We start from the raw sequence: 15081 nt of genomic DNA on the forward strand, positions 1-15081 counted from the left end.
TTGATGAGAAATACTTGAGTTAAAAGTTAACTTCTGGTAGCACGGAGTATGGTCATAGGAATAGGAGATACCTTCATTGATATCTTCATTGACCCTGTTGAACGAAAGACATTGATCGAACTATAAATAGTGAAAGTATATCATGCACGCGACACAAAGAGGAGTTCATCACAAGAACTACACGTCCTACATTCTACAGTACTGCAGGCGCCATCTAGCATTACCGGTCATGAAGTGGAAACTGTTACTGAATCAGATCGATAACAAACAACGTCGGATAAGACAGAACCTTGGAGACTAAAAGAGAATATTGGCAACGTAGGCGTACGGTTAAGGAGGTCCTACTCAACCAAAACGTACTTCCAGGATTTTTGAAGTCGAAATAGTATACTGTATACTCCCTGCCATGTAAGCTTATACACTAAGGGCCCAACCATACTCTTGCTCCCCTGTAGTGATTTATAGTTTTTTTTAACTGTTGAGTTCGATTCACTGTTGCTAACCATATAGTTTAGGGACCCTACTGGCCGATACGATGTCTTGCACGTTGGCTGTATATAGGGGCTGCCTGACCGAGGCGGTAAAGGCGTGCTCGGTTCGTCCGGAAGGACGTGGGTTCGAATCCCCGTCAGCAAGTCGTAAAATTTAAGAAACGAGATTTCCACTTCCGGAGGTCATATGGCCCTGAGGTTCACTCAGCCTACACCAAAAATGAGTACCAGGTTAATTCCTGGGGGCAAAGGCGGCCGGGCGTAAAGCTAACCACTCTACTCCATCACGTGCCGAGGTTAACAATGGTGGAAGCCTTTACCTTCCGCTCCACCTTCCGCTCCTCCAAGGGCCTTCATGGCCTGTACGGAGGTGACTTTGCTTTGCTTTGGCTCTATATAGTCAATGTTTCGGTAAAGTTGAATAGACCCTGCCCCCGTGCCAGAGATTAACCAATGGTGGTTAAAATTCCCGACCCTGCCGGGAATCGAACCCGGGACCCCTGTGACCAAAGGCCAGCACGCTAACCATTTAGCCATGGAGCCGGACTTGGCAGCAGTGATGAGCCATTAAACAAAAGAGAATAAGGCGGTGATATTTACTTTTTAGTGTATAGTTTTACATGACGAGTACTGATACTATGAGTTGCGGTACGTTATTACGTTTCATGTCTGACGAAATAACCAATAAATTGCCGTCCAGAATGTGTTGTCAGTGGCTATAACAATATATTCCTTTGTACAAGGATGATCAAGTAGAGAACGACCATCAGATGTTCCGAATCATGAGTTTATTGTGCCTACACAGAGCGTTTGTTTCAGCTGAAAAAAAAAAAAAAAAAAAACTATTCTCCAAGGTCTGCAAACTGTACAATGCTGATCAATACTGATCTCTGTCACGATCAGTTCTTACCGACCGCAACAAGAGCCCCACGTTTTTCTAATCTGGGTGTTCTGGTCGCCTAATAAAACCTCCGCGAGGTGATTTGATTTGTCTCTGGTGTTCCTATCAAGATCCGTATTCTAGAAATAAAACTCTTTCTGAATCCGAGTCTTGAAGCAACAGGTTTGTGTTCATGAATTGCGTGGCGGGGATCTGTCTCGTATTTTTATTCTTTTCGATGTAGAGTGGAGTTACAGTACTTCAATGATGGGGTGGGGATAATCTAATGAGGTCAGTCATAAACACTGTCCCTTTCCATAATAAACAGTTCACGGAAATCTTTTTTGAATTTTCTAAGAATGGGGACTATATTAAATACAGGGTGTATCCATGATGATGTTACAAACTTTCAGGGATGATGGAGGATGCCAAATGGATCAATTTGGGATAAGGAACCTCAGTGTGGAAACGTTCGAGTCAAAAGTTATTAATAATCCAAGTTGTTTAACGTTCGTCCGTTCTTAACAGACGGCGGGGTGTCGGAATTTCGTCCCGCAGTAGTTCTTTAACGTACCGGAAGCCAACGACATGGGGTTGTCACCTTTCAACACCCTTACAAGCCACCGACCTCAGTAGAATTTGAACCCGTTAACTTGGGATCAGTAGACTAATGCCGTATCCACTACACCACAGCAGCCGGCAGTCCAAAGTTGAAGCAAAAATCGGTCTGATACTTCCGACTGTACCGTACACTACAAGTGCTAAGAGTACAATATTGGGGAGACAATCCCGACGAGCAGAAGAGGCTAGGATAATAACTCAACGACCCCGATGTAGATGGCGTGTTGTGTACTGACGTGATCAGTGTGCGATGTCTGTGCTGTAGGTTCAGTCTGTGTTTACGGGTTGAAGTTGTACGTAGATCAGCCCTATCCAAATGGAGTTGTACCGGGTTACGAAGCTTGCAGATATGGTGTTCGTGTATGAGCAAGCAAATTGAAGCAGCAGAGAAGCCGAACGGTTGTACAGGACCAAATATCCACGTAGGAGACATCCAGCTCACACCATGTTTCCATGACTGTTTCAGCGATTAAGTGAAACAGGGCAATTCGTACCACAGTACAATGACCGAGGAGGACGACGAATTACACGGACTCCCGACTTAGAAGATGCAGTGTTTGCTCGCGCGGATGAGGCGCATGCAATCAGCACTCGAGCAGTTGCACGTGAAATGAATATTTCGCATATGATTGCATGGCGCGTATTACGTGAAATGCAGGTACACACCTACCACCCACAGAAAGTGTAGGCTTTGGGTCCTACTGACTTCGCACGTCGTGTCGTGTTCAGGCAATGAGTCTTGCAGTTCCTTGCAGTCGATCCTCACTTATCCTCACTTTCCTGTGTGTGTGATTTTCACACATGAAGCCTGTTTCACCAGAGACGAAATGCTAAATAGTCACAATAGTCATGTTTGGGCCGGTGAGAATCCTCATGCTACAGTTGTGAAGAACCATCAGCACAAACTTTCAGATCACGTGGAAAAGTAGGCCCGTTTCTTCTTCCTACCCACCTAAATGCAGCAGTGTACACAGTGGAGCTCAGAGATGTACTACCCACGTTCCTGGAACACTTCCCCCTTGCCCTTCGTCAACGGATGTTGTCCCAACATGATGGAGCCGCACCTCACTTTGGACTGAGGGTTCGTGTACAAATCGATCAGACACGACTATTTAGCATTTCGTCTCTGGTGAAACAGGCTTCATGTGTGAAAATCACATACACAGGAAAGTGAGGATAAGTGAGGATCGACTGCAAGGAACTGCAAGACTCATTGCCTGAACACGACACGACGTGCGAAGTCAGTAGGACTCAAAGCCTACACTTTCTGTGGGTGGTAGGTGTGTACCTGCATTTCACGTAATACGCGCCATGCAATCAGACATTCCCTGAAAAGTGTATAGGAAGAGGAGGTTTCGTGGGCCGCTCGTTCACCTGATCTCACCCCACTTGATTTCTTTTTGCGGGGCCATGTGAAAATCCTTGTGTATGAGACACCTGCCGAGACTGAAGAAAATCTCTTGGCAAGAATTATCTCTGCCTGTTACGCTATTCAAACGATACCGGAGATATTCGAACGGGTGCGACAGAACTTTGTGCGACGATGCCTTACCTACATTGACGCAGGGAGACGCCATTTCGAACATTTGTTGTAAATGGAGCAGCTTGTGAAACTTGTACAGGTAAACGGACTTATGAGTAGAATTTTGCTTAACTTTTGACTCGATCGTTTCCGGAATATGGTTCCTTATCTCAAATTGATACATTTGCCGTTCTCCATCATCGCTGGAAGTTTGACAAATCATCACGGATACACTCTGTATAACAGCCCTGATATGACCTGCGCAGTTTCATTCAACGTACTTGCCCAAGGAAGGCTGAGAGAAGCCTGAATGGATAGACGGGTGGTAGCAGAAGCCTGGCAGAAGATTCAGCTGGAGTCACGTGGTCCCCAATTCACGTTCTTTATATTAAGAGTCTAGGAGGCAGGGAAACTAAGAGCTGCCACATATAAAAGGCAGCGAAACTGGTCATGAAATCCGAGCAAAGGCTAGTAAGGAGGTCATAATTCGCTATGTAGGTATAGTGTGTCTTTTTGTTGACAGGAGGGGCTGCCTGGTCGAGGTGGTAAAGGCGTGCTCGTTCCACCCGGAAGGACGTGGATTCAACTCCCCGCCAGGAACATTCTAGTGCACATCACCCGAGCTATAAAAAGAGAGCCGCGGCAGTCAGTTGGTGCTGGACTCGGAGTCAGTGTTGGACTCCGTGGTGGAGTCAGTGTGATACTCTGTGTTGGGGTTCGGTGGCTGGGATGAGAGCGACAGAGGCGTTGTTTGTCGCTAGTGCCCCACCGAGGTCTGAACAAGGAGTGCCCAGGGAGTAGCCGGATTGAAGGCGACGTACAGGTCAAAAGATTATGTACTGCCTTAGAGTACTGTGTGTGTAGACTACTTGTGTCCGTGAATCAGCGACTGAAGCAGTTACCGTGAGTGTGAGGTAATTGGACCTGTGTTAATATCCACTGTTGTATCGTCCTGCTGTTGAATACTGTTGATCTGCTGCCGTTTAGTTGTTCACTGCATACGACTGTGTGAATTACTGGACTGTCTCTGGAGTCGAAACAAGGAATGATCATCGTGTGTTGTGTACCCAGTAGGCAAACCAACCAAACCCCATGGCACTACAGCCCTTGAAGGGCCTTGGCCTACCAAGCGACCGCTGCTCAGTCCGATGGTCTGCAGATTGCGAGGTGTCGTGTGGTCAGCACGACGAATCCTCTCGGCCGTTATCTTTGGCTTTCTAGACCGGGGCCGCTATCTCATCGTCAGATAGCTCCTCAATTCTAATCACCGTAGCCTGAGTGGACCTCGAACCAGCCCTCAGGTCCAGGTAAAAATCCCTGACCTGGCCGGGTGTACCCAGTAGCACTGTGTTCAAACCCAGCGGTCTGCACACAGCTGCTGTATGGGGTGACTGGACTTGGGAAATGTGAAAGTTAAGGCGAGATCGTGAGTGGGATTAGAGCTTACTTCAGGTAAAGACAGTTCGACTGAAGTCCTGCTGTGAGAGACTTATACACAGACAGCAATTAGTAAGTATGGCCAATCATGACTGAATAGAATTGTGTGTGCATTTATTGGGTCACCCTGAAATAAATTCTTCTTCTACCACTTTTCCCCACATCTGTGGGGTCGCGGGTGCGAACTGTGTCGCACAAGTGGATTTGGCTCTGTTTCGCGACCGGATGCCCTTCCTGACGCCAACCCTATATCGAGGGATGTAATCGCTATTGCGTGTGTCTGTGGTGGTTGGTAACGTAGTGTTGTCTGAATGTGAAGAGGAAAGTGTTGGGACAAACACAAACACCCAGTCCCCGAGCCAGAAGAATTAATGAGATGCGATTCAAATCCCCGACCGACCGGGCGAGTTGGCCGTGCGGTTAGGAGCGCCCAGCTTTGAACTCGCATCCGGAAGATAGTGAGTTCGAACCCCACTGTCGGCAGACTTGAAGACGATTTTCCGTGGTTTCCCATTTTCACACCAGGCAAATGCTGGGAATATACGGTACCTTAATTAAGGCCACGGCCGCTTCCTTCCCATTCGTAGGCCTTTACTGTCCCATCGTCGCCATAAGACCTATCTGTGTGGGTGCGACGTAAAGCAAATAGCAAAAAATTTCCCTGACCCGACTGGGAATCGAACCCGGGACCCTCTGAACTGAAGGCCTCAACGCTGACCATTCTGCCAATGAGTCGGACTCACTCTGAAATAAATTAAAGTAGACCCTAATAAAAAAGAAGCTGTTTTCATCGTAAAATCAAGAAACGAGATGTCCACTTCTGGAGGTGCACATGGCCCTGAGGTTCACTCAGCCTACACCAAAAATGAGTACCAGGTTAATTCCGGGGGGCAAAGGCAGCCGGGCGCAGAGCTAACCACTCTACCGCATGAAGTGCCCAGGTTACGGATAGTGGAGGCCTTTATCTTCTACCCCTCCAAAGGCCTTCATGGCTTGTATGGAGATGACTTTGCTTTGTTTTCATCGCAACAATATTATACCCATTGAGAGTAAAGGAAACACAGGGTAGGACAAGGCTAGGACTGGAAATGAAGCGACCGAAGCCTTAATTAAGGTACAGTCCCAGACATTTGCCTGGTATGTAAACGACAAACCACGGAAAACCACTTTCAGGGCTGCCGACAGTGGGGTTTGAGCCCACTATCTTCCAAGAGCAAGCTCACAGGCATGCGACTAAATCGCGTAGCTATCTCGCTCTGTTGGATTACGTATATCAACTGATGTAGTAGTCTGGCTTAGTAATTCTCTTGAGGTGCAGACATTTCCTGTGAAGTGTCGACTCGCTAAGTGTAGCTTATGCACGAGTTGGATTTAAAACTGTGAAATGACTCCGGAAATATGAAATATTTTCGGCTTAAATTAGTTGATACATGAGTGTCTAATTGAGCAATAAATATTCGATACTTTATGATTAATAATATCACCATCTAACGGTGGTTATATGCTGGAACGAACTGCCAGACTTCCTCTTTGAGGAGACCTCACAAGTTGGCACGAGAAGATGTGGCTTGAGCAACAGATTTATCATGTCTTATTAATTAATTTAAGCTGTATTACCAACTGAATGACTTCGTCACTAGACCTAGTGACTGCACGACTTAGTCGCTAGATTTAGAACAGAGCTCGTTTAAAAATGTATTAATTTTTATCCCCGTTATGGACCCAAGTCAGAAGTAATTCATTCTTTAATATTATTTCCTGTTTTCAAGTATTCACTTCGGCTGAACAGATTATTTTTTATTAAAAAAATAAAAATCCAAATTTCGGCAGAAAATGAGCCCTCTCAAATGCCTTATAAAATGGCTATGGGATCCATACCAATTCTTGAATTCCATGCCAACCTCACTGCGGACATTTTATGCAACATAGCACGCAATGAATACCAGGAAATAATTTAATTGGCATTGATGTAAGAAGCGGTTTCAATTCTTCGTTCTTCTCTCATTGGTGTTACTGGCTGGTACACAGGGCTGCACACTCGAAGAAATTTTCAGGAAAGTTCTCCTGGAAGTACATTGCTGAGATTCTAGGTTCTTACAACTGTATAGGCCTATCATTGTTCTCTTCACACTACTCCCACTAAATTGTCCTTCTGCAAATTTTGGGCTTGGAAGATTTGAGAGAAAGGAGACGAGCTGGTCGACTACGTGGTATGTTCCGAACTGTCAGGGGAGAGATGGCGTGGAATGACATTAGCAGACGAATAAGTTCGAGTGGTGTTCTTAATAGTAGAAAAGATCACAATATGAAGATAAAGTTGGAATTCAAGAGTACAAACTGGGGTAACTATTCGTGTGTAGGAAAAAGAGCTAGGGATTGGGATAATCTACCAAGGGAGATGTTCCATCATTTTTCCAAATTCTTTGCAATTATTTAAGAAAATACTAGGTAAACAACAGACCGGCATATGCCACCTGGGCGACTGCCCTAAATGCAGATCAATGGTGATTGGTTGATTGATACACTAGTAATAGGATTGTAATCATCAAACACGAGCCTTACAGCCTTTCCACAGGTAGTAGTGAACCGTTGGGTACGATATGTAGTCTGACAGATGAGACTGCCGATTATGTTGGCTTCGTGGTAAGAGTTGTAAGCGTATATTCGGGAAGTGATGGATTAGAACCCCATCTTTGAAAAACCCCTGTGGGTGGGGGACGCAGACGAAGAATACACCCACGGTATCCCCTGCCTGTCGTAAGAGGCGGCTAAAAGAGGCGACCAAGGGATGATTGTATTAGAACCATGAAACTACTTGTGATTAGTACCACTACGCGGGGAACGCCATGGGTCGCTTTTACTTGCGCGTAGTACCACTATGTTATGTACCAAATGGGTTTGTGATTAGTAGCAACGGAATGCGTTGCCGGTTTCTACAATACCTGTGATTAGTACCACTTTAGGAGCGACACCATGGATGAGCGACACCATGGTTCTGGCTTGCCTATGATTAATACCCACTATATGAGGAACACCAAGGGATAGTGCAGGTCCCTGCGGTTAGTACACGTATGTGATGAACACCATAGGTTTGCGTTGCCTATAAATGGCGCCGCAATGTGCGAAACACCATAGGTCTGTATTCCATGTGCGAATTTCATTACCTGTGCATAATACTGTGTGGAATGCCGCGAGTCTACGCTACTTTTGATTAGTACCGCAACATGACGAATACCATGGTTCTACTTTCCTAGCGACAAGTACCATTACGAGGGGCCGATGACTTGGATTTTGGACCCCTTTAGACTAAAAGCATCATCGATTCAGTATTATGCTATAGACGCAGTCCCTTGGTCAGTAATACTATTGGTTCACGTGTGTTTCTGTGAATGTGAGGCATTGCGGGTCGGATCCACTGACTGTCTTAAATTCATATCCATCCATTCATTCTTCGTCCTCAGGTTTTGAATTCTGGTCAGGGGAGGAGTTTGGACTTTTAATTTGTCATTCCATTTCGTCTCATTTCGTACCATTAGGGGTCGATGACGTAGATGTTAGGCTCCTTTAAACAACAAGCATCATCATCATCATCATCATCATCATCATCTTTGAAAACCCTGAAGGCGCTCTTCTGTGATTTCCCATTTTCACATCAGAAATTCGTTTGAGATTTCTGTCTCATATTTTGTCTGCGGGAGGTTACAGAATAATGCATAGGCTATTTCATTAATATGAATATATTGTAAAAGATTGTCCTCGGACACTCCCGGCACTAAAAGCCATACGCCATTTCATTTCATTGTAAAAGATGTCCGGCTCTTCGGCTAAACGATCAGCGTAGTGGCTTTTGGTTCATAGGGCACTGGGTTGGATTCCCGGCTATGCCAGCCGGGGTGGGGATTTTAACCATGTCCGGTTAACTCCTTTAGCTCGGAGCTGTGTGTTTGTGTGTGTCCGTGAGTTCGTGATAATACGCGTTTTCGTTTAAATACAACGCATCACATTGCAAACCACCACAGAAACACTCATTAGTAAATATATCCCTCCACTAGACTTGGCGTCGGGGAAGACACCCGGCCATAAAACTGGACTTAATCTACGTGAAGTACTGACCCAAATTATTTGGGGAAATGCCAGCAAGAAGAATAATGGTAGCCGGGAATCGAACCCGGGACTCTCTGGACCAAAGACCAGAACGCTAACCACTTAGCCGTGGAGCCGCACTTAAGATGAAGTACAACTGGGCAACCATTCTCTATTAACACTAGTCAAAGGGAAATTGGAAGAAGTCCGACACTTCGAAGAATGAAGGTGTCGGTAAGAATTAATTTCGTGTGGTTATTCCTAAAGGTCTTGCATTCGAGAATTTATCATACATGTGAGCAGAATATCGGAACCTCACAGTTTGGCCTCAGGCATGGTTTTGGTACTAGAGATGCATTGTTCAGTCTGCAGGCATTAGTCCAACGGTGCCGAGATGTCAATGTCGATGTTTTTGCTTATTTCATCGACTACGAAAAAGCCTTCGAAATAGTCCGCCATGACGAACTTATGAACATTTTTCCAGAAGTGGAACTTGATGGGCGGGATATCCGTATCATTGGTAGGTACAGTAATCTCTACTGGAACCAGAGTGCCGATGTTCGTGTCTTGGAATAAGTCTCAATTATGAAAGGAGTTCGCCAAGGCTGTATTCTCTCACCCATGCTTTTCAACATCTATTCAGAAAAGATGCTCTTTACTGAAAGACTCAAGGAGTTGTGGTTAATGGTTTCATTATAAATAACATCAGGTATGCCGATGACACTGTGCTACTTGCAAACAGTCTCCAGGATCTACAGGATTTTTAAATATTTGTTTTTCGTCGCACCGACACAAATAGGTCTTATAGCGACGGTGGGATAGGAAAGGGCTAGGAGTGGGAAGGAATCGGCCGTGGTCTTACTTAAGGTACATTTGCCTGATGTGAAAATGGGAAACCACGGAAAACCATCTTCAGGGCTGCCGACAGTGGGGTTCGAACCCACTATCTCCCGGATGCAGGAACTATTTAATGCTGTCACTGAAATCAGCAACGCCATGGGCTTGAGGCTTAATGTAAAGAAGACCAAGTGGATGGTTATAAGCAGGAGAGAAGATGGCATTCGAGGTAATCTCACAGCAGCAAAGGACAAGATCGCAAGAGTGGCAATATTTAAATACCTGGGATGTTACATCAATGATGACTTGGACCTTCCTCATGAGATCCGATGCAGAATTGAGCATGCCAGAACATCTTTTCAGAGACTTAGAAAACTTTTGACAAGCCGTGACCTTTCCATTACACTACGGACACGACTACTCCGGTGCTACGGTTTCCCCCACCACCCCATGACTCAACAGCCCCGAAGGGCCATGGCCTACCAAGCGATCACTGCTCAACCCGAAGGTCTGCAGATTACGAGGTGTCGTATGGTCAGCACGACGAAATCCTCTTGGCCGTTATTCTTGGCTTTCTAGACCGGGGCCGCTATCTCACCGTCAGATAGCTCCTCAATTGTAATTACGTAGGCTGAGTTGGCCTCGAGCTAGCCCACAGGTCCAGGTAAAAAAAACCTGACCTGGTCGGGAATCGACCCCAGGGCCTCCGAGTAAGAGGCAGGCACGCTACCCCTACACCGCGCGGCCGGTGGTGCTACGGTTTCAGCATTCTGTTATATGGCGTTGAGGCACGGACATTAACTGAGACCATGTGCATTAAGTTGCAAACATTTGAAATGAGGACGTACCGGAAGATGCTGAAGATACCTTGGTCAGCTAAAATTACCAATATAGAAGTTTTGCACCGTATGAACAAAGAACCAGAAATTCTCACTACCATCAAGAGAAGGAAGCTAGAATACTTTGGTCATATGATGCGGAACAGTAAATGCTTCCTTCTGCAAGTAATACTCCATTTGAAAATTAATGAGAAACGTAGTCCGGAGAGAAGTAGGATATCGTGGCTCGGCAACTTGAACCAGTGGTTTGGGGTGACAAATCTTACTCTGTTCAGAACAGCTATGAACAAACAGCAGATCATGCTACTGATCGCCAACGTTCCGCGAGGACATGGCACATAAGAAGAAGATTTCCTAGCCTGGTGCAGCCTTTGTAAAGGAGACCGGTGGGCGGCATTTTTCGTGTATGGGAACTGGGAATGTTGGGGACAGTACACGTACCCAGTCCTCGAGCCGGGGGAAATAACCATTTGTTAAAATTTCCAACACGGCCGGGAATCGAACCCGGGGCCCTTTGAACCGAAAGCGACTACGCTGACCATTTCGTCAAGGAACCAGACAAGGAATCGGTAAAAGAAGGGAAAGGGCCACGAAGGGCATGAAAGTGAAAGACTCTCTGGGGTCTAGGCCTTGCAAAAGGAGGGGATCCAGAGAGGCCAGATGGTAAAGAAGCGAGAAGATTGCACAAGTAAATGGAACCAATGCCAGACTCAGCCAAGGGAACCGTGGTAGCCAACCCACGCTCCGAATTTAAAAGCCCCTGGCCCCTCTTTTAGTCCCCTCTTACGACAAGCAGGAGATACCTCGAGTGTATCTACCGCTCCTACCCACAGGGGAGGAAGAAGAGGAAGAAGAAGAACACGAAGAAGAAGAATAATAAGAAGAAGGTATAATATTTACTATCGGGTTATAACAGTGATGAAGATAATTGCTTCTATCCCCCCACTCCTAGGATTTTCCTATATGGATAGAGTGGCCATTTTATCTTTCAATTGTTTTTACACCATCTCCTTTAACAGAATAGGTCTTGACATATTCACAGTTTGAGCTTTCAAGCAAACTCCTTCGATATTATCCCCAGTAATCTATCTTCTGTTTTACAAGTTAACCGTTTTACTTCGTTAATTTTCGTTTTCCAGCAGAATAAATTAAAATGGAAGAGGGGAGTGTCCAAGAGTGTTGATCAGCAGGGTGGGGCAGTTACGTCACCGTGAAGCGTGCAATCGATTTTGCGTAAGGAACGAGGAAACCATATCAAAGACGCGAACTCTCATGCGTCTCTCAGCAAGAACGCTTCACTTCCCGTGTAAGAGAAATTGATCAGTGATCACCCTTGACTTTGACACTGAAGTCACGACCTCTCGACAGCGTCCCCGTTCAATGCTAGCGTGATTATTGACGTGGACTGAGTGGCGCCATGAAGAATCGAGTGCATCATGGACTGACTGCAGCACTGACCCAACGTCTACATACGCGGGCTGCCAAAACATTCCACATGATAATTGACACTTATATTAATCAAAGCAGTAGCGGCGATGGGAAATTAGAAGTGGGTGAGGGGGGTAAAAATGTATAGACAAAAATATGTACCCGGGTTTGAGGGATATGGCGGTGGGGGAGGGGGTTTTACATCAAAACTGAAAAACTAGCTACAAATTGGTAAGTGAGCGAATTTGCGAGAGGTAAAAGTAATAATAAATTACAGTATGATTGCTTTTACGTCCCACTAACTACTTTTGACGGGTTTTGGAGAAGCCGGGGTGCCAGAATTTTGTCCCGCAGGAGTTCTTTTGCGTGTCAGTAAGTCTACTAACAAGAGACAAACGTATTTGAGCACCTTTAAATACCACCGGACTGAGCCAGGATCGAACCTGCCAAGTTGGGGTCAGAAGGACAGTGCCTCAACCGTCTGGGCCACTCAGCCCCGCAGAGGTAAAAGTTGACAGTCTAACTTAAGTGAGAGGATAATACTCTTTTGAGATTTTGATTCAATATTATACAATCAAATTTTCACCAGAGGGACAATAAAAACACCTGTATTACAATTAAATACACTGGGCGAGTTGGCCGTGCGGTTAGGGGCGCGCGCCTGTGAGTTTGCATTCGGGAGATAGTGGGTTCGAATCCCACTGTCGGCAGCCCTGAAGATGGCTTTCCGTGGTTTCCCATTTTCACACCAGGAAAATGCTGGGGCTGTACCTTAATTAAGGCCACGCCCGCTTCCTTCCAACTCCTAGGCCTTTCCTATACCACCGTCGCCATAAGAGCTATCTGTGTCGGTGCGACGTAAAGCCACTAGCAAAAAAACCCACAATTAAATAGAAGTACGGCGTGATTATACAATTAACATAATTTAGGATTTGACTTCACAATAACAAATAGACACCAAAGAGACTGCGATATATTGACGAATGCACGCGCCAAGCGCATACCTCGGTATCCATGACCTGGGCAAAAGTATTCTATACCCTAGCTACCCTTCGCTAGTGCGCGAGTCTCCACTACTTGCTGTGGCACTGTACGAATCGGTTAGTCGCGACGAACGACAATTTGTGCATATTAGCGCTAAGATAATGTTGATAATAAAACAAATTAAAGGGAAGAATTAGGTGATAAGACAACAGGGCATGTACAAATTGCTTGTTTCTTAATAACTCCTATAATTCCTTGTTTCAGGAAGCTAAACTGGAATAAAAATTGAATGTTTTCTCCACCACTGCAAGCAAGCAAGTAAACGAGCAACCTTGTACTAATAGTTTTACGTAAGCTCAGTGGCGGCTCATATAGCATATGATAGGCACATCAATTCTAAACTACAGGTATACGCCTGCAAATATAAACATTAAAGGACAATATGCCTGGGTATATATAGGATTACCTCACGATTAATACTCACGTCAGATCCACCTTTCTTTCTTTCTGTCTTTCTTTCTTTCTTTCTTTCTTTCTTTCTTTCTTACCGAGCTCGATAGCTGCAGACGCTAAAGTGCGGCCAGAATCAAGTATTCGGGAGATAGTGGATTCGATTCCCATTGTCGGCAGCCCTGAAGAGGGTTTTCCGTGGTTTACCATTTTCATACCAGGCAAATGCTGGGGCTATGTCTTAATTAAGGCCACGGCCGTTTCCTTCCCACTCCTAGCCTTTTCCTGCCCCATTGTCGCCATAAGACCTATCTGTGTCCGTGCGATGTAAGCAACTTGTAAAAAAAATAAAAAAAAAATAAAAAAAAGAACTTTCCTTCTTTCTTTCCGTAGGAAATCTCTTGATCACTTGCCTATAGCGAATACTGTATTTACCTCTCAATTGCCATGTCGCTCTAGCACAGAAGGTAATCTTTGTCATCGTATCTTTGTCGTAGTATCGAACTTTCTAATTTTAACTCAACACACAATTATATCGTCCACCTCTGTGGTGTAGTGGTTAGCGTGATTAGATGCCACCCCCCGAAGGCCCGGGTTCGACTCCCGGCTCAGCCACGAAATTTGAAAAGTGATAGAGGGCTGGAGCGGGGTCCACTGAGCCTCGGGAGGTCAACTGAGTGGAGGTGGGTTCAATTCCCCCCTCAGCCAACTTGGAAGTGTTTTTCCGCGGTTTCCCACTTCTCCTCCAGGCAAATGACGGAATGGTACCTAACTTAAGGCCACGGCGCTTCCTTCCCTCTTCCTTGCCCATCCCTTCCAATCTTCCATTCTCCCTACAAGGCACCTATTCAGCACAGCAGGTGAGGCCACCTGGGCGAGGTACTGGCCATCCTCCCCATTTGTATCCCCGACCCAATGTCTCAGCTCCAGGACACTGCCCTTGAGGCGGTAGAGGTGGGCTCCCTCGTTGACTCTGAGGGTAAAACCAACCCTGGAGGGTAAACAGATTAATAATAATAATAATAATAATAATAATAATAATAATAATAATAATAATAATAATAATAATAATAATAATAATAATAATAATAATAATAATAATTTTTTCTGCTGCTTTTCTCGCAACCTGGTCACGTCGCTGGTGCGAACTGAGTCGACGCTGATCACTCAACAAAGGAGTCTTCCGAGGCTTCGTAAACCTAAAGTCGTCGGCGTTGGGAGAGAACGAGGGTTGAGATCTAAGGAAGTCGCATAGGAGCGATGAAAATGTGGAACGTGGCACCAGTCAGAGGAAAGGATGAAAGACTCAGCTACTGGCCCCACAGTCGCCAGCCAACTAACTAACCAATCAACCACATACTGTAGCTAAATAACTCATTCATTATGGGTGATATGTAAGGCCCGAATTCTTATCTAACTACATATTTCATTCTTTTACATGTACACCTCTGAAAATGAAAAATGTCGACGAATTATTGTTCTGGTATGGTTATATACATAGACGGAAAA

The 15081-nt window shown here is 45.4% G+C and overlaps 1 protein-coding gene across 1 annotated transcript in view; it reads right to left on the bottom strand.

The window, feature by feature from the left end:
- Positions 1–15081, bottom strand: part of LOC136857590 (uncharacterized) — a 251892-nt gene that overhangs the window by 147265 nt on the left and 89546 nt on the right. The gene's annotated exons all lie outside the window — the stretch shown is intronic.

Source organism: Anabrus simplex, chromosome 1 (genome assembly GCF_040414725.1).
Source record: "Anabrus simplex isolate iqAnaSimp1 chromosome 1, ASM4041472v1, whole genome shotgun sequence".
NCBI lineage: Eukaryota > Metazoa > Arthropoda > Insecta > Orthoptera > Tettigoniidae > Anabrus > Anabrus simplex.